Source organism: Nanorana parkeri, unplaced genomic scaffold, assembly GCF_000935625.1.
Source record: "Nanorana parkeri isolate BGI_ZX_2015 unplaced genomic scaffold, ASM93562v1 scaffold14, whole genome shotgun sequence".
NCBI lineage: Eukaryota > Metazoa > Chordata > Amphibia > Anura > Dicroglossidae > Nanorana > Nanorana parkeri.
Window position 1 is genome coordinate 2,917,026 of NW_017306282.1, and position 18,550 is coordinate 2,935,575.

Below are 18,550 nucleotides of genomic sequence, written 5' to 3' on the forward strand. Positions count from 1 at the left end.
CAATTTTTATTTATTTAGGGGGGGGGGGGTTAGTGTTCATTTTAATGTTTTGAGAACAGCCCAATAGGGATTTGATGGAGCTTTTTTTAATCATAATCTTTCCTCATAATATTATCTTTTATTTATAAGGCTCTAGTGTATTACACAGCCCTGCACATTAAATAATAGGATGTGAATTACAAACTTGCTGTAGATAGAAGTGCAAAATGTGACACAGAAGTTGAAGAAAGCTTTGCCTGAATGGATTACAGACTAAAGTAGGGTATACGCGGTTATATTTTCTTCATTCAACCTGCGAGCTAAACTAAGCAAATACAACAGATACCTCCATCCACGCTGAACAGTATGAATAGATGAATCGCCCACTGTCAGGATAGCCGGACCATTCAAGCAAAGATTATCCAACATGTTCCTTTGGCAAAAATCAATCTAATTTATTGACTTCTGCCAATGGAATAGGGACACCACCGCAGCAAATTTTGTCCGGTCCTTACTAAATTGGCTGAAATTCGCTCCATGTATACCCTACTTAAAGAGGAAGTTTACCCATATCTTTAAACCAACAACAAATACACCTTTAGAAATGTTGCAAATAATGATAAGCTAAAAACAGATACTTGCCGGCTTTTCATTCTTTGCATTCCTTGTTATTCTTTTCCTCTGCATTCTTCTCACAGCGCCTATTTTTACTAAGAGCAGGTTACTAGATCTCCCTTTACTTCCTGCAACTCTGGCACATGTGACTAGGACATGTGACCATGCACATCATCTCAGGGTAGGACAATGCCTTTCCCTGAGATCTGATGAGATTACATATGAGATTTCCCAGCAATGCTCTGCTGATGTAACCTTCCCAGGATGCAACGCTTGGGCACATTACATTATTTTTGCCAAAGCGAACCAGCAGGAAGAAAACAAGAAATTGTAAGTATAATAAAAATATTTTTGCTTAACTAATGAATGTAAGATGATTTCATATCAGCATGCAGATCTGCATGCTGATGGGATTTTTAGCCAAAGGCGGTAAAGGTCTACTTTAAGACTTCTTTCACACCTTTCAATTTTTCAAACAGAGCTTTGTTGAATTGTCATGTGTGTTGGGGTCCCTCCTTCACCCATGAAGGGAATAGGTTAACATCAGCAATGCATTAATGATCAGGCACAAACTTGTACAGAGAGAGAGAGGGAGAGAGATGTCCATGTATAACATTGTCACTCCAACCCAGAGTGACTCAAGAGTTTGAAACTGGCAGGATCGCCGTGTATTTTATTAGTAATGATAACCAGTTGACAAAAAAAGAGTCAGCACATAGATGCACTTTATATGAGTGACCCAATTTTCATGTTTTACGATTTGGGTTTACATACACCTTAACAACACGGTTACCTGTACAATTCTTGTAAGGCAATATTTCTACTTTATCACTTTCTCTATTAAACTACATATTACAACATTTCAGATCGCCTGATTCATTTATGATAACTATACTTTACATGGTGTCAGCATAATCTGTGTATGATAATTATTAGCCAAGTAAAAGAAAGCTATGCTTAGCAATGTGTCATATAAATGCTACCTACAAAATCATTACAAGCCCAAAAAAATGGTAATTAGTGTAGCTGTCTCTGTGTCGCTTCCATTCTTCTATTATGACATTAGATATTGTCATGTAAAATAATGTTGCAAATATCCTTTCCTAAAGTAGAAGAGCTTGTTTTCCACACTTGCAGGTATAAAGTGGAATGAATGGGCAGTTCTGTCTAACAGATAAACACATGGTGGAAATACTAGAGTATATAGGAACTGCTTTACAAGGTCTATAAAATAACCAGGTATTCTTAAAAATCATCCACTCCTACTGGATTATATTGGCATATAGCAAATGGACCCTGAAAACACTCATAAATTCCTATGAAGACTTGACCATAGTCTCATGCAACAGCTGATTTTTGGGTCTTCCGTGGTGTAGAGGCAGCAGTCACAGCTGCATTAGGGCCCCGGTTATGGTGGTAGACCCAGTCTGGAGTCCATAGCCCTCCTCCCTAATGATTATTGTCCACCATTATTAAATCCCAGTTGAAGTCACAGAAGTAGATATGCATATAGACATTGTACTAACCTCAATTTTCGCTGTCCTGCCTTCATTTTCCTACTGTAACAGTTGCACAGTGTGTCTAGGTTAGACTACACAGTCCATATCATCATGTTTCTATATATAACCACCTCTCTCAGCTCAGCTTCCTTGAACTTTCTACCCAGTGCAAGATCATAAGGGACAGTACAGTCTCCAGCAAGTGTTCATCTGCTAGCTTGGATCTCGGAGCATGTGTGGCCTGTCTCCGAAGATAAAGGGCCTCTATTTCCTGACCCCCGGGGGCGCAAGGCTCCTGACAGGGGCAAGAATGACTTAGGTCCACCTACCCGAAGGCCGGCGGACACCTCTCCTCATGGACCTGCCGAAACAGGTCCACCGAGTACTAGGTGGGGGCTCTCCCGTAGAGAGACTCCTAAGTGGGGGGAGGCAGGGGAACCCATGTGGAGGTCAGAGAACCTCCAACCCCCACCCCCGACATCAGGAAGGGCCCCGAAGGTTCCCACACCCTCTGTCTTCTGTGAAGTCAAAAATATGTGCTCAATCGTGCATAAAGTGTGTAAAATAAATAAAGTGCCAGTGCACCACCCTGGCAGGCCTTGCGGACGGAGTGCAAAAATTATGCTCCCGAGCTAGCCATAAGGCCTGCTATAGAGGCACTGTACAGAAATAGCAAGAAGTGCTGTGACCTAGTGACAGTGAATCACGGTGGGGCCCCACATGCAAATGATTCTCTGGCACCCCTGGGATGCCAACCCCAGGGGGCACAGCACCACGGGCCTCTTACAGCAATGAAGCTTTGCCTGTCTGTGTATATTTATATAACATTGAGGTGTACTTAATATTTATGTTTTGATTTCTGTTCAGTTAATATTATGTTTATGTTTTGTTACTTTTTTTTTCCAAATACATTTTTATTGTAAGTTAGATGTAGCAGGGTTACAAAGCAGATTACGACAAATACATAAAACTCCAATGTACAGAATGATAACAATCAACTATGTCGGGCCTTAGAGACGGGTACAAGTTGTAATAACCGGCGTCCAGGTAGATCCAGTAAACATTACAAAACACAAAAATTCCCCAGCCCTAACCTGCCAGCCAGCCTGCAACCAAACAAGTAGCCCTGTCAACAGTATGCGTTAAAATCAGAGGTTTTAGTTGCACAAACTTTTGGCCAAAAATATGTAGAAGCCACACTGCCGCGCCAAGGCACCTCTGCAAAGTGTGGTCCTAACTCTATGTATCTGAGTCTCCAAGTGTGAGCATATTAATGAAGTCGATAGATTGCATGCAGGTGTACCTGGAGGTAGCCTACTCCTCCTGATAAGGTGCAGGGACGCACTGGGGGCCCAGCAACCAAAAATGCACGCTGGGACCCCAGTGCATCCTCCTAACCAAAAATAGTCAAACTAGAAAAAAGTGGTACATGCATGAATCCATAACCAGCCTTTATAGCAGGGAGCACAATGGGAAGGCTTACAACAATACAAAACACAAAAATTCCACAGCCCCAACCTGCCAGCCAGCCTGCAACCAAACAAGTAGCCCTGGTTATGGATTCATGCATGTACCACTTTTTTCTAGATCCAGTAAACATGACCACTCTTATACGCAAGTTGGTTCGTTGAATACTGTATAAAGGTGCTTCGAAAAATAATGGTACTGGAATCCACCAGGGAGGCCTGATGGTTCTGCAATGTCAAAGGTATGTAAGGGTGGTATAGATATAAAAAAAATTTCAGTTGGCACTAAGGCCAGTCTTCTCCAGGTCCGACATTTTGTTACTTTTTTATATAAACTTTGCTTGAGTCTTTTATTAAAAGATCGCCCCCCGAACCCTCCGGCCAGACCAAAGCAAGCACCCATCCCCATCAGGAGGCAATTGATAAGAACAGATACTACACTTGATCTTAGCCAAAAGGCCGAGAAGGAACACTTCACCATCTATGTCACTTGACCAAGCACAAGGGATAGATGTATGGTAATGTGACCTTGCACTCTGTAAAAGCACAAGCAGCTTCCCTTCATAACTCTGCAGCATCATGTGACTGTACAACCACATTTATCGTGCTGTGCTCCCATGGGTACGTATGTCCAGCAGCTACTATAGCCTCCAGTTCTCTTCCCTTGATGAATACATTTGTCAAGGGGAGAGAACCACAGCAATTGCCGCTCTCAGGGAATCTGCCGCTCCAGGCAAACGCCTTGTTTGCCTCGCGGCAGATACGCCCCTGCGTATGTCACAGTTTTCCATGACGCTTTAAAGCATATGATGATCTAAAATAAATGTGTTTTCTCTTGGATCAGCCCCTCTCATCCTGGGTGCCCTGGCACCCTGGTGTGCTGTCTGGCTTCCTCAGGGGTGCCTCAAAATCTTGTGGTAGTGGGACTGTGATGTGAAGAGGGGAATGAATACTGATGTAAAGAAGGAACCCTGATGTGAAAGAGGGGCTTCTGACGTCAAAAAGGGGCTCCTGATGTTAAGGGGGCTACTGATGAAAAGGGTAACTCTGATGTGAAGGTGAGGGGGGGGCATGATTTCAAGGTGCACCTTGATATGAAGGGGGGGGGATTGTGATTTCAAAGTGCACTTTGATGTGAAGGGGGGGGTTGTTATTTTTAAGGTGCATTTTTGTTGTGGGTTCATGCATGGGGTCCCCCTTAAAACCTATGACATTTTAGACTGGGGTGTCTCAAGCTTTTGCATATTTTTAAAGGGTGCCATGACTAAAAAAAAAGCTGAGAAACGCTGTCATAGATGGTGAACTTGCTCAGCATTATATTTATTTCAAAGGTGGCCCACCCCTTGTTAGATATTCAGTAGAAAGATATGGGCCACATAACACTGCTACTTGCGATAACACCAATCTAAATATGTTTCAACAAAAGAACTGGGCAGAGCTAAGTCCTCAGGGGCGGGGGAGATCATTCCTTCTTCATGTCTAAGTTTGTTAAGCATTAGATTAAGGTATATTTAAATAAAATTATAGTTACATTATAGTTCTTTCTACTTTTTAAGACACAAAACGTTTTTCTCTCACAAAATGTATCCCTTTTCAGCTCAAGAACACCCTGCAAGCTTCATTATATGGTGCTCTGTTTTACACAGTTTAACAAAACCACTTGTCACTGTGATAAATTTGCTCGATTGGTCTTCCGCTGCACTGTGCCTCCTTTTTAATCTTCATAAACCATATGTATTTGTCCCAGCAAAAAATATTACTTCAAAGGGAACACAGGGGGTTTTATTCTGGAGAAAAGCAAATTTAGCACAATTCTCATTTGAAAAAGTTAGAGTTTTTACTGTATATCAAGTACAAATAGCTTTCTAGTCCAACAATTTAAAGGGGCGCTGACTTTTCTATAGACATTAAAACATGTTCCCCTTCCAATACATTTTACACATTTGTTTTCCAAGGTTCTTATCAAACTGAAGTTGTAATGCACATTGCAGAGCTGTGAGTCAATTAATACTGAGCTCAAAGCTAACAGCTAAACACAAAATTAAAATACATAAATGTTAACTGTTTTTACTACTCAAGCATTTGTAATTCTGTTCAACCAATCCTGTTATTCACACACACGTGGCAGACAGAAAAGCAAGGTTGGTGACCTCGTTCATCTCCACTGCAGTTCAGTAGTGCATCTACCACACTTCCAGACTGCTCAATCTACAGTAAAGGGCATCTGCAGAGTGTTGAGGTTATCATTCCCCCTTATCTCCTGTACGCAAGTTCCCAGTGTTTGACTGACAACACTGTGCAATGCAATAGCCCTAGACAGGCTTACATTTCTGACCCTCCCTCTGTAGTCTGAGCCTGTTCAGCAGATTTTAGGAAGTTCTTATAAAGATAGACTTATGTTTAAAGATGAACAATATAGGGGTCTATTCACTAAGCTGCCGAGGGCAGCCGAGTGAATGACCGATCTGAAGTGAAGTGAGCCGAACACTATTCTATTCTATTCTATTCACTTCAGGCTGGTACAGCTGATTTCAGCCATACATCGGCTGAAATCAGCCGTACATCGGCTTGCTTCGAGTGGCTTCGAGTGGCTTCGGGTCGGCCGAACATGCTCAGCACCCGAAGTGCAAAAGGAGTTTGACTCAGCCGATCCAACATCTGGATCGGCTGAGCCGAACCTAATTATTATTTTTCTCTCTTCTGACATCGCTCGTGCCGGAATAAAGAAAAAAAGACACAGCAGTGTCTCTCTCCTTGGCGGCCGGGAGCAGGAGACTCCCGGGGCGCCAGGGAGAGTTACCTGTTTGGGGATCAGTGACCCTGGTTAGCAGGTAACCAGGGACGCTGATCTCTCTGCAAGTGGCCAGAGCCAGCCGTAAGATCACGGCTGGCTCCGCCCAGCTGTCAGAAGCAGGCTGTCGGCGGCCAATGGCCGGCCTCTCGGCCAGCTTCAGATTTCAGCACGACTCAGCCGAGCTGATGCATATGCGTTCGGCTCGGCTGAGCCGCTCAGCCGAGCTGCTCGGCCATGATCGGGAGCTGTATGGGCTATTATGAATAGTCTGTACAGCACCCCTTCGGTTCTACTGAACCGAAGGGGTCCTGGGGCCGAAGCTGGCAGCTTCGTGAATAGACCCCATAGAGTACTAGCAGGTTGACCTTATTCTAGAAGTTGTTTTTGATCTTTTTTAGGCCCTATTCAAACCAGGACGGCAGCGTTTCAGCGCAGTTTCCGCAAGATTTTTGAAAGGGCGTTTTGGGGCGTTTTTAGTTGCGTTTCAGCGCTGAAACACAATTAGAAACACCCAAAAATGTGCAACTCTGCGCATTTCCATTGAAATCTATATGGAAAACGTGCTGGTCAGCACGACAAAAGTAGCTCAGGCGACAGGCGTTTAGGATCGCACCGATCCACGCGCTTGCATGAACGGTCCCCATAGGAATGTAGGGGAATTGTTCATGTAGGCGTTTCCGCACGGAAAAATCCATGCAACCACAATACCCAGGTGCGAACAGGGCCTAAATGTTCAGTTTTATCAAAATAATACCTAGCGACCCTGGCAAAAAGGTTCTTTAAGGCACTTCTTGTTATGGGGCTATGGGGCTACGTTAAGTCACTGCATACATGGATTAGATTGTGTGTATAGACAAAAAAAGGACTTCACGGCTCGCTCCATCCAGCACCAGTCTCCATCACCCAGGTGCATGTGTTTTTTATATATTTTTCTGTTCAGGTTTAAAGTTCCAATTTGAGGTCTGGTAGCATTGAAAGTGATTTAAAGTAAATCTGTCACATTTGAAATAATACCGGGACCAATTGTACTTTGTAAGTTTATGTCGCCATTGCTGAGTAGTCAATAGTGGAGAATTAATGGTTTGGATCCTTGATCGCCATTGCAGCTTCCTCCGTTACTTCTTACTGACTGACAGCACAGCAAACAATCAACAGTATTGGAAAAGTTCCTTTGGAATCACGTGAACATAACTTTTCAGTCTGTTCCCATCTCTTCGTTATTGATGAGCTGACTGATTTCAGGAAAATTGATTTTGCGGTGAAATTACCAGTTTCGCTGTCGAGGATATTTCACTGAAGTGGAAAATCTTGATTTCGCTTACTCAATTATTCTGTTTAGGCTTAAAAAACAATCTGCTATTTTGTTTTCTTCTGTAGAGATATTTGTTCTCTTACAAAGTTGTTTTAGGGTAGTTTAGTTTATTTCAGTGCTCTTTGCATTTGTGGTTTGTATTTCCTTCTATGTGTTTTTGGTTGTTATTTGTGGGTAATGAGAACAGGTCCAGAATAGCTGAAAGGTGCCCACCTTCCTCCCAGGATGAATTTAGCTCTTCAACTCTAGGCACTGACAGACCTAAGGATAACAGCAGCTGAAGGGGGAACAGAGCTGGTGATGCTTCATCAAAGGCCGTCTGACTGAACCAGGAAGATACACATGCAAGAAAGAGTGAGAGACGTTGTGATCTTTAATTAGTCATTTCTTTTGATTTCTTTTGTGGGGCTCAATTGCTTGGTAGTGGCTGCACTACCACCTACAAGGGACCCCACAGAGGGCAGGAGAGGGACCTGGAGAAGTCGATTAGCACAAAAAAGACAGCTGCCACCAAACAAAGTCCAAAGGAGTATTTATTGGTAAGAATAGAAGCATAAAAGTGCCAACTCGTTTCAGGAACAAATACAGACCCCCTTCATCAGGGCTTCAGGTATAATTCAAATAGGGAACACCTTGGGAAATGCACTCAGGGTTATAGTAATCAGTTACAATGATAGTGACCACAAACAAAAGGGCACATGCAGCAGTCAGCAATTGGGAGCCTCCCAATCGCTGACTGCTGCATGTGCCCTTATATGTGTGGTCACTATCATTGTAATTTTGCCTAAATTCATTCCCCAAGAAGCAGCCGGCTCTTGATGAAGCCAGAAATGAAGATGGCAGCGTGGGACCTGGCATTTGGCAAGATAACATTGGACTCCCTGGGCAGGTGAGTATTGAATTGTGTAAAACCCCAGCGCAACGGTATGAGGGGAAAAAACATACACATGGGTGGCAGTGAAGTTCCTCGTCAAATTACCCACAAAGCAGAACCCCCCAAAATCTAATAATCACCTGTCCGCACTGCTGCTAGATCCACGCTGTGTGACCCATGGAGGCCACACAGCTGCCACTGCAAACTCTCTGGCTCCCCATAAGTTTTTGTTGTTAGGTTTGGACATACCTCCCAACTTTCTGCGATGAGAAAAAGGGACACCTTCCAGCACAATTTATTTAGGCAGTGGACAGCAATGGACACGCCCCTGCCATGCTCACAGTTATGCGGGCCATTAAGAATTGGTAAAACCCATAATAATTTTTTGTTCCACCATTACTTTTCCTCTATACTGGCTTTCTGAAACAGCAAACAAGATACTTAAGAGATATGATAAAGGCTCCAAAGCAGATGGACACCTTTTAGAACCTTTTCATTCGGGCTATGGAAATTAAAGATTAATTTCTCGATTAATCGTTAAACTTTTTGATCGATTAAAATTATTTTGATCGCTAATAAAAACACTCACCTCTCCGCCGGCTTCCGGGAGTCCCGTCGGCGATCGGACCCACCGGACACGTTATAATTAATCGAAATGAATCAGTTAATCGATTTTAAAAAGTTTTGATTAATCGAACACGAAAATTTTAATCATTACCAGCCCTACTTTTCATTAATGGCAGACCAAAAATAGGGACAACTGAGGAGGTTAAGATGGACAGAGGGATTTGGTTTCTTTCTTCTACACTTTAAAGCCCAAATGTAGCTTCTTAGGTTAATGACTGGGTGAGTTCAGGATGTGAATTAATGATGATGTTAAAGGTTTTAGTTTTGCCTTTGCATGTATATGGACTCCAGTGCCTTTTTAACACACTCCCTCACGATCCCTGTGCAACATAGGCATTGAACATACATCACTTAATTAAAGTGTATTTCCACTTTTGCAACCAAATTTGAGAAACCTCCCCACTATATGTTTGTTATGTGTTCCTATTCACACAGCATATCTAAAAATCATTTTTTAAATATTTTGTATGTTTTAGACATGTTTGAGTTGCAGATCTTTGCAAGCTTTTATCTCAATTTCAGTAACAGGAAACTGAGTTTGTAAATACACTTTAAGTAAGAACTCTGGGGGAAAAATGTATTAACCCTTGCAGTGGGGCTACCCCTGCACTGCAAGGGTTACCAGCTCATTTGTGTCTACGTGCTAAAAAAGGTTATACTCACCCGATCATTCAAGCTGTTTTTTTCTTAAACCGGTCCTTAGAGCCTCTCTCCCCTTCCTTTGCAGCGGTCTAAGAATCCTTGTGTCATTACGTTTCATACAAGTCTATAGACAGGAGGACGCTGATCCACAATCCATCTATGCAGCGGAGGAGGAGATCCTCTTCAGTGACCAGATAGGCAGGGAGTCAGCTCAGCAGATCGGGTGAGTAGAACTTATTTTTTTAGCTCCTAGGCAAAAACGGGGGGTTGTCCCACTGCAAGGGTTAGTTCAATTTTTCCCCAGATTTTTTCTTTATCGGGGCAAGATATCTTGCTTTTATTGCTGAGTAAAAACCACAAAACTAAGTTGGAAGAGCAAGGCCACAGTTTTATTGGTTTAGCAAAGTATATGAATTCAATCCAAATATCAAACAACAATTGACTTGTTGTTTGACATATTGAAGAGGAACCTCACTCAAAGGAATTAGCCTAACCGTAAATTACCCCTGAATTTGTGCATATGTTTTTCGCACACTCAACTAGCTGGAGATGACTTCTGTCCTGTGCATTGGTGCACATGCCCCTTTGCTTCTGATAGTTACATAGTTACATAGTATTTGAGGTTGAATAAAGACATTAGTCCATCAAGTCCAACCTGTTAGGATCTCGTTCTAGGAGTACCTGTACCCCTGTATATTACGGTCCCTTAAGAAATCGTCCAAAAGTTTCTTGAACAATTCCACATTATTTGCTGAAATCACCGCGTGTGGCAGTGAGCTCCAGACCCTAACTTATCTTACTGTGAAGAACCCCCTTCGCCCCTTGTGCTAGAATTTTTTGTCCACCAATTTTAGGTGGTGGCCTCTAGTTTTTGTAATGGAGTTAATTTTAAACAGTTTATCGCTAATGTTGCTACCACCATTGAACATTTTGTACATGGAGATCATATCCCCCCTTAATCTCCTCACCTCCAATGTGAACATGTTTAAATTTAGTAGCCTTGTCTCGTAGCATGATGTCGTGAATGACAAAAAGACTCTGCCTAACCCACCAATTTGAGGGACAACCCCTATACCCCTTAGAGTGAAACTTTTGCATGACCAGATTCCCACATTAAACAATGCTATGTTTTAGGGCAGCTTCACACAATTTTCCGGACCAGATCTGGAACGCAATGCATTGCGGTTTGCCACGTTGTTGCATCGTTTTTACTTTTTTTTGTTAGCTTAAAATGGTCTAAAAGGTGCATTCCAGTGTGTTCAAGTGCGTTTGTATGTGTTTTTATGCATTCCAGACCCGACAAAATAAGACATGCAGTATTTTTCTGGTCTGGTCTGGAACTGACTGCGTTCCATTAGGATGCATTTTGGGTCTGAAAACAATCTGGTCTGGTCTGGAGATGGTCCGGGCATGGTGTTAATGGGCCCTTAAGCTGGCCATACACTGCTCAAATTCTGGCCGTGTCCTGCTGACTTTGAATTTTGCATTTCAGTGACTGAATTGCGGCCCTACTGGCACACCTCGGTTCGATAAAAGTTGACTTTTGTTCAAGGAGGCAATCCAAAAATTCTCTGCCGTACAGTGACAGCAGACTATCAGCTGCGGTAGCTATTCATGTATTCTGACAGCGGCAAACGCAAGCTGTCAGAAGATAATAGCTGCGTGGGTTTCCGCTGGGTACTCCAGTTTCCTCCCACACTCCAAAGACATGCTGGTAGGTTAATTGGCTACTGTCTAAATTGGCCCTTGTATGTATGCATGTGAGATAGGGACCATAGATTTTAAGCTCCTTGAGGCCAGGGACTAATGTGAGCGTGTATGATGTAAAAGTGTTGCGTTAATTGTCAGCGCTATATAAATACCTGTAATAAATTCATTTGTAGTCTGAGCCCCACTGATTCGTACCTGTAACATGCAGATGATGATCCTACCTGACCTTGACCTGAGGTGTGCCACGGTCACTATGGTCAGTATGCAATAAGGGGGCATACTCAGATTAATACTGATGGAAGGGGTACGGGAGGGTGGGATGATTCGATCGTCCCGACGGGTGAGTGGGGGAACCAGAGGGGTTTAAATGTGCGGGGCTGCTCCCTCAAATCCGGCCAATAATTTGCCTCTTGCCTCATGCCGCTGTTTAGCATGGATGGACGAGTCTGTTCAATCTTCTTTGTTCAGCCCACAGGCTGAATGAAAGTATCTAACAGTGTATGCCCAGCTTAATGCAGACAAGTTCCCCTTTCCAGAGGGTTAAAGGGCCCATTCATTCATTTATTCAGCACCCAGACTTTATCTAGTTACTAAGAAGCTACAATTGGGTCTGAAAGGATAACTGCAGAAACGTATAATTATCCTTTTACATAAACACAATTCTTATTAGCAAGAAGTTGCACAGACAAGCACTTTTATCGTGGTCGCAAATTCCTGGATTAATTGTCATTCAGTAACTAGCATTGTAGGTTTAATATTTCTTTAAGCACCCTCTCTAGTTCAGCCTGTTTCCTTAAATTGCTGAGATCCTTTAATGAGTCATTCACGAAGATCTGCCTTCTCGCTGCATGGCCTCTTTAAAGGAAGTGAGCAAACAAGCGGAAAAGCAGGTTTGTATGGTGGTGTACCTGCGTGTGCAGGCAGATGAAGAAACCAGAGTGCAGACTGAGCTGATACAAAAAGTGCATGAAACCCAAAACCCAAACTGCAAGACTGACACACAAACAACACGTAGCATAGCACATTACTAAAATAACCTTTCTGATTTTTCTGAAACCTCTAAATTTATCAACTTGCTGAAATCAAACCTGTCACTTAGTACAGCAGCACCCAAAATTAGACAGCTACAAGTGCTGCATCCTTGTGCATTGTGCTTGTACTTTGCCGAATTATAGGAACCTCAGCTGAGCACTGGCATTCCATGAGATTGAGAAAGGCTGGAGTTAGTGCACTTCTCTAGTCTTTGCCAATTAAGCACTGTGTGGGAGGGGACTTCTAAACTGGAAAGTTGGCATTTGTATACAGATCTCCCTTCATGAGATTTCCTTTCTGTGAATAAAGTATGCATTCTCTTAGGCTTTCCGGTCACTGGAATAACATTATCCAAGTGGCAGGTATACTTTAAGCAGGGGTAGGCAACCTGGGCACTCCTGCAGTTGCAAAACTACAAATCCCATGAGGCAATGCAAGACCCTGACAACCGCAAGCATGATTGCCAGAGGCAGAGATCTGATGGGATTTGCAATTTTGCCACAGCCCTGGTGGTACTGACAGCACTCAACTTTTTTGTAATATGGATTTTATCTATCACCTTTTCAAATGATTTTTCAGCTATCAGGCATATTGTTCCTATTGCCAACTCAAGACCAACTAGAACCATAACAAAATCCCAACCACCCTAATGGAAGCAACATTATAACAAAAATATAAAATAATGACAGTTACAGTATGCCAGTTGTGTTTATTGCATTTTTGATTAGTAGCGTGATTCTCTTCTCACGTGTATATCGGTATAACCTGTAAAATGATTAATACCGTGAAGGACAAAGGCGGGACTCATATTCTGACCTCTAATGTGGAGGATCCACAGTAATAAACTGATAAAGAAAGTGTATCGGATATAGTTTAGAGCCTATTCAAACTTGTGTACTGCCCAGCAGTAAAAGCTTTCCACTGTTTTACTACATGAAAATGTATTTCAAGTGGAAATCCCATTAATTCCTGTGCGACTGGTTCACCTCTACGAATGGCAGCTTAATGCATTTTTAAAACTGAGCTCCAGTCAAAAAAGATTTACCCTTGCTGTGGGGAGGGTAAGGCAAGGGTCAAATTTTTTTCCCCTGGAGATCAGCTGTAAAAATGCACTAAGCTGCCATTCATAGATGAGAGCCAATTAACAGTTTCTTTTTGGCAAGGAGATGGTAAATAAGGCGAAATACTTACCTTATTCTTTTCGCTTCCTCTGTAGCTGGTGCTCTCCTTCCCTGTTTGGCGATCTGGAATGGAAGTAGGCCCTATGCATCCTTACATGCAAATGCAGGACTGCTGCATGGGATGACGTCAGAGGTGCTACCGGAGGCTTCACGGGACCGGATGCATGAAGAGGTGGAAGCCTGCAGTAGTGATGAATACAGAAAGTATATCACCTTATTCAGCATCCCCTAGGCATATAGAATAGTTAACCCTTGCAGTGGAGAGGGAGACCTACCTCAAGGGTCTTTTTCTTTGCAGTACAGCTTTAGGACTCATTCACACGCTTGCAGAGGGTTGTACATTATCAGAAAGGGGTTTTTTCTGCACCCAGGAGTCACAGGTGTTTGGGTATGGCCACAGCCAGAAATATTGTGCAAATTAATGACAGGCTGACACACATAGTAAATGGACACAAATCTGAATGGTTATATGCATACAGGGACAGATGAGCAGCCCTGGACACAGAGAGTTTGCATCCAGGGCTGTCCAGGAAACACCTGCAGAAATATGCTCCTTTTTGACGGTGTACATCCTTCTTTTTTTTACTTAAAGTGACATTAAACCCTCAGATTTTTTAACATAAAACAATACTGTAATGTGTGCCTTACTGTAATCCATGGTTGTTTCCCTTCTCTTTGCTGCTCTTCCTTTTAAATCCGTATATCTTCTCATGCTGGGCAGAACTTCTGTTTTGCAGCAGACTGCCTTTTCTCTGAAATGGATACATGGTGTCTGTGTGAAGGTTCACAACCTGAGCCAGCACTACAGGAAGAGGCACTCAGCTGCAAAAGGAAGTTATCCCCAAGCATGAGAAGACAGAAGGATTTAAAAGGAAGAGCAGCAAAGAGAAGGGAAACAACCATGGATTACAGTAAGGCACACATTACAGTATTGGTTTATGTTAAAAAATCTGAGGATTTAATGTCACTTTAAGTGATATCACAAGGAGGCTGTTTATTATCTCCCTAATGTCTAGAACCAGTGGTACTGATAACATTTAAAGTGGAACATTTAAAGCCAGCCATTCCCCCACCCTTGAAGCGTATATATGCCTTTTTCCTGCAGTCTCCTTGACGGTCATATGACATCACTAGCACTTCCTCTTCTTCCTCTGGTGGTGGTCCTTCTTCAAGGACTAACAAATAAAAATGGCATAATGAAATGTGCAGAATAATAGATTGTCATTCTGCCCTGAAGAGGACCGCCAGCACTGGACTGAGGTTATAATCGGGGACAGCACTGGAGTATGGAGAACACAGGAATATAATTGGGATTTTTTTTAACACAACAAGGAACAAAAAAATGTAAAAATACATTTCCTGGAGTTTCACTTTAAAGTATTTATGTAAAGATTACAGAGGCTTTAGAGAAATGAAGATAAATGAGATAGAATTCTAGTCCTGACTCAAGGTTTTCTCTTACACACACTTGACTTCCTGTCCAGTAATCTCACTGAATGACGCAGCAGGCAGTTTCTTTTAAACCTTCTTTAGCCTAAAATGGCAGATGATATAGAACAACAGGGTTCATGATGTAGTTTCAAAGCCCATACAGGCTCTTTCATTTGTAAAAGTTTGAGTGCACCACATGATAACTTAAAGTTAATTTACATCTGAGCATCAAAAGGTCAAAAAGACCCATGGCATGCAAAGTGCAGTTTCAGTGTGGTGGTAAGGTGTCCTGGGTGGGCACCTATCATTACAGTGGTGGTGGCCCATGCAGGTTTTTGGAGCAAGCTGATAAAGTGCACCATACACAACTGAGTAGATTTCAATTGAACCACTGAAATAAATGGTCTAGTTCTTAAAAGCAATTATATTATTTTTATTTGAAGGTGCTGTGCACTCAATTGCCCAACATACCATAGAATCTAAATATGGTTTCTCAATTATCTATCATGTAAAGTTGCTGACAAAAAAAAACAACAGGGGGAGTCCCCTTCTTAAAGTGGGTGGAGATGGGAACACACATACAGAGAATTCAAATTCTGGGCTCAGCAAGAGTTTCCATGCTGATGTTAAGCAGGTGCTTTCACTGGCATGTCTGTCTTTTTCATAAATACTTTTAAAAGCAAATTGATCCACTGTAGTTCTGCACCTTCCACGTAGCTACCCTCGCTGTCGATGTGACAGAGAAAACGAAATGACTGAAGATCATTTAAAGATGAGTTACACCTTTACTATGTAGGACAAGGGCAAATAGATTAACAGAAATCTCAGAGAGTGATTCATATGACTGGTGCCTATCCAAAACATAAATATCAGCTTTGAGTGGAGCCAACCTTTAAAGGAGAATTATGAGGCGAGTGATTTTCACTGTCACAGGTCGGCTCAGTAGATCAGGAAGTGAGCGAACACATACCGGTGCTCGCTCACTTCTCGATCTATCCGTGCAGAAAGCTGTGACTGTCACTCACTTCTCCCTGCAGGGATTCCCCCCCTCCCCTGTCTGATCCTCCAGCGCTGACTGGCGGAATGGACAGGGGAGGGGGCAGATATAGCTGGCTCTGCCTCTAGACAGGCAGAGCCAGCTGTCACTCATGCAGCTGGGTGGATCCAGACAGAATTGTTGGGATCCGTTCCGGCTGCGGCATCTCAGTATATCGCGAGCTGTAGCTGTAGCTCGCGGTATACTAAGCTTTGGGTGATGGGAGGACGCTAGTTTGTGTCCTCCCGTTACCCTTAGGAGAACTACAGAGAAAAGCCCTAACCCCATAGTTCTCCTTTAAAGCAGAAATCTAGGCAAAATGATTATCAACCCGATGCACTGCAAGGCTTAACTGCTCGTTTTTGGTCTAGGGATTAAATAAAAAAGTTTTACTCACCCGATTCTTGGAGCCGGCTTACTCTTAGACCGGTCCTTTCAGCCGCGCTCCTCCTCCACTACAGCGACTTGTATGTTCCTTGGCGTCCTCCCGTCCAATACACAGTGTATTGGACATGATGATTCGAGGATCCTTAGACCGCTGCAGTGGAGAGGAAGAGAGGCTCCAGGGACCGGTCTAAGAGCAAGGCGGCTCCAAGGTTCGTTTAAGTATAACTTTTTTTATTTTAGTCCCTAGATGAAAATGAGCACTGCAAGGGTTAATAAAAATTCTGTCCAGAGTTCTTCTTTAAGGGCATATTCACAGCAGTGCAGCCCCAACACAATTTGCATTGTTTTAAATGAGCTCAGTTCACACCACTGCATTGCAGTTTGGCATGCAGTACTTTTTTCAATGCAACGCAGTACATTGTACCACGCTGTGCCCATAGAACTTAAGAATTGGCACTGGTGACATTTTATTAAAGTTCTAACAACAACAACAAAAAATATGATGCGATGCACTAGGATTGGTGTATCAGCACTGTGACGGGCAACACACACCAATAGCCATGCATTGTAGTGCGGCTGCTGGTGTGAATGAGCCCAAAAAGGACACAGTGCTACAGTATACCACCTTCTCCCCCACAACCTTTTCAAAGTTAATCATCTCTGCTGGCTACTGTATTCTGCCAGCTAGGACCAGCAGGAACGTTAACTGCAGATGACTGGCTGCAATCAGTGTCCGGTTGGCAAATTTCAGTCCGGCTTCTTTGACAAAAGTCAACTGAAAAATCAACTTTTGTTGAACGAAGGGGTGCCGTCATTTTGAATTTTGCAGGACTCAACCGAAATTTAAACACTGCATGGTCAGCTTTAGTTTAAAAAGCCACTGACTGATTTGCCTTGATCTACCCAAACAGAGAGATTGTATTAAATACAATCGTAATGACATGTTCCCTAGCCCCGGCCAGAGAACAGAGAGTCATACACACAAGTCCTCGACCCCAACAGCGAATGTAATCTAATGCAAATAGGTAAACTTACACACTCCATGCAGATAATATCCCTGGTGGAAATTGAATCCAGCACCCTGGAGAGTATCTGATTTGTGTGGGCCTTTTAATTAAAAATAAAGTACACTCTACATACTCCGAATCCATGAAATAATTATACAGTAGCTTTCAGGAGTCTTTTTCAGAATTGCCCAAACACATATGGATTCTGTGATACTTAAGTTTTTGTTTGCAGGTGGTTTGCAGGCCACAAGTGTAACAAGCGTGTTTCTCAAACATCTGTTTGCTTTCAACCACACAGCGATCTGCGAGTGCTGAGTCTGTAACAGCAAACCAACATCTGACTGCCAAAGCCGCAGTTATTTCTACAACTTGTCCAACTTTTTCTACTTACTTTGACAAAGCGAAACTACAGAAGAGGAACTTATTGTCTCCGGACGACCAGTCCTCCTAGGGAACTGAGAGGTAGCGAAGGGAACTTTTTGTACATCCACATCTGTCAGAGTTGTGTTGCCTTGACTTTACACAGCAATCACTGAAGGAATGCGCGTTCGTTACCTGCAGCCACAGTGACTCTCTGGTGTAGACAGTTGTGGGAGGTTTCAGCATAACAGGCATTGTCACTGCAAGAGTGGAAGGACAGGCCTCCCACGGGGAGGGACTGGTATACTTAGGAAATGTTCTCGAGAGTTTGACACATTGTGATTCCTATCAGAAATAACAGAAGACACATCATTTAGCTCTTTTATCCTCATTCCTTTATGACGATTAATTTTTGTGTGTGCCTTTTAGATCATAGTAGGATACAAGTGCAATAATATTCCGCCTTGAATTTACACTGCCCGGCCAAAAAAAGTTACACACTCTGATATTTCATTGGGACTCCTTTAGCTTTCATTACGGCACGCATTCGCCGTGACATCGTTTTGATGAGCTTACGCAATATCACAACTATGGATGC

General features: G+C 42.8%; 1 protein-coding gene across 1 annotated transcript in view; it reads right to left on the reverse strand.

The window, feature by feature from the left end:
• The window catches only part of CRACR2A (calcium release activated channel regulator 2A), a 96,953-nt gene extending 78,853 nt beyond the window's left edge, over positions 1-18,100 (reverse strand). The window contains exon 1 of the mRNA XM_018557921.1: positions 17,984-18,100. The gene's annotated coding sequence lies outside the window, so the exon portion shown is untranslated. The remainder of the gene's footprint in view (positions 1-17,983) is intronic.
• Between the last annotated feature and the right edge of the window lie 450 nt (positions 18,101-18,550).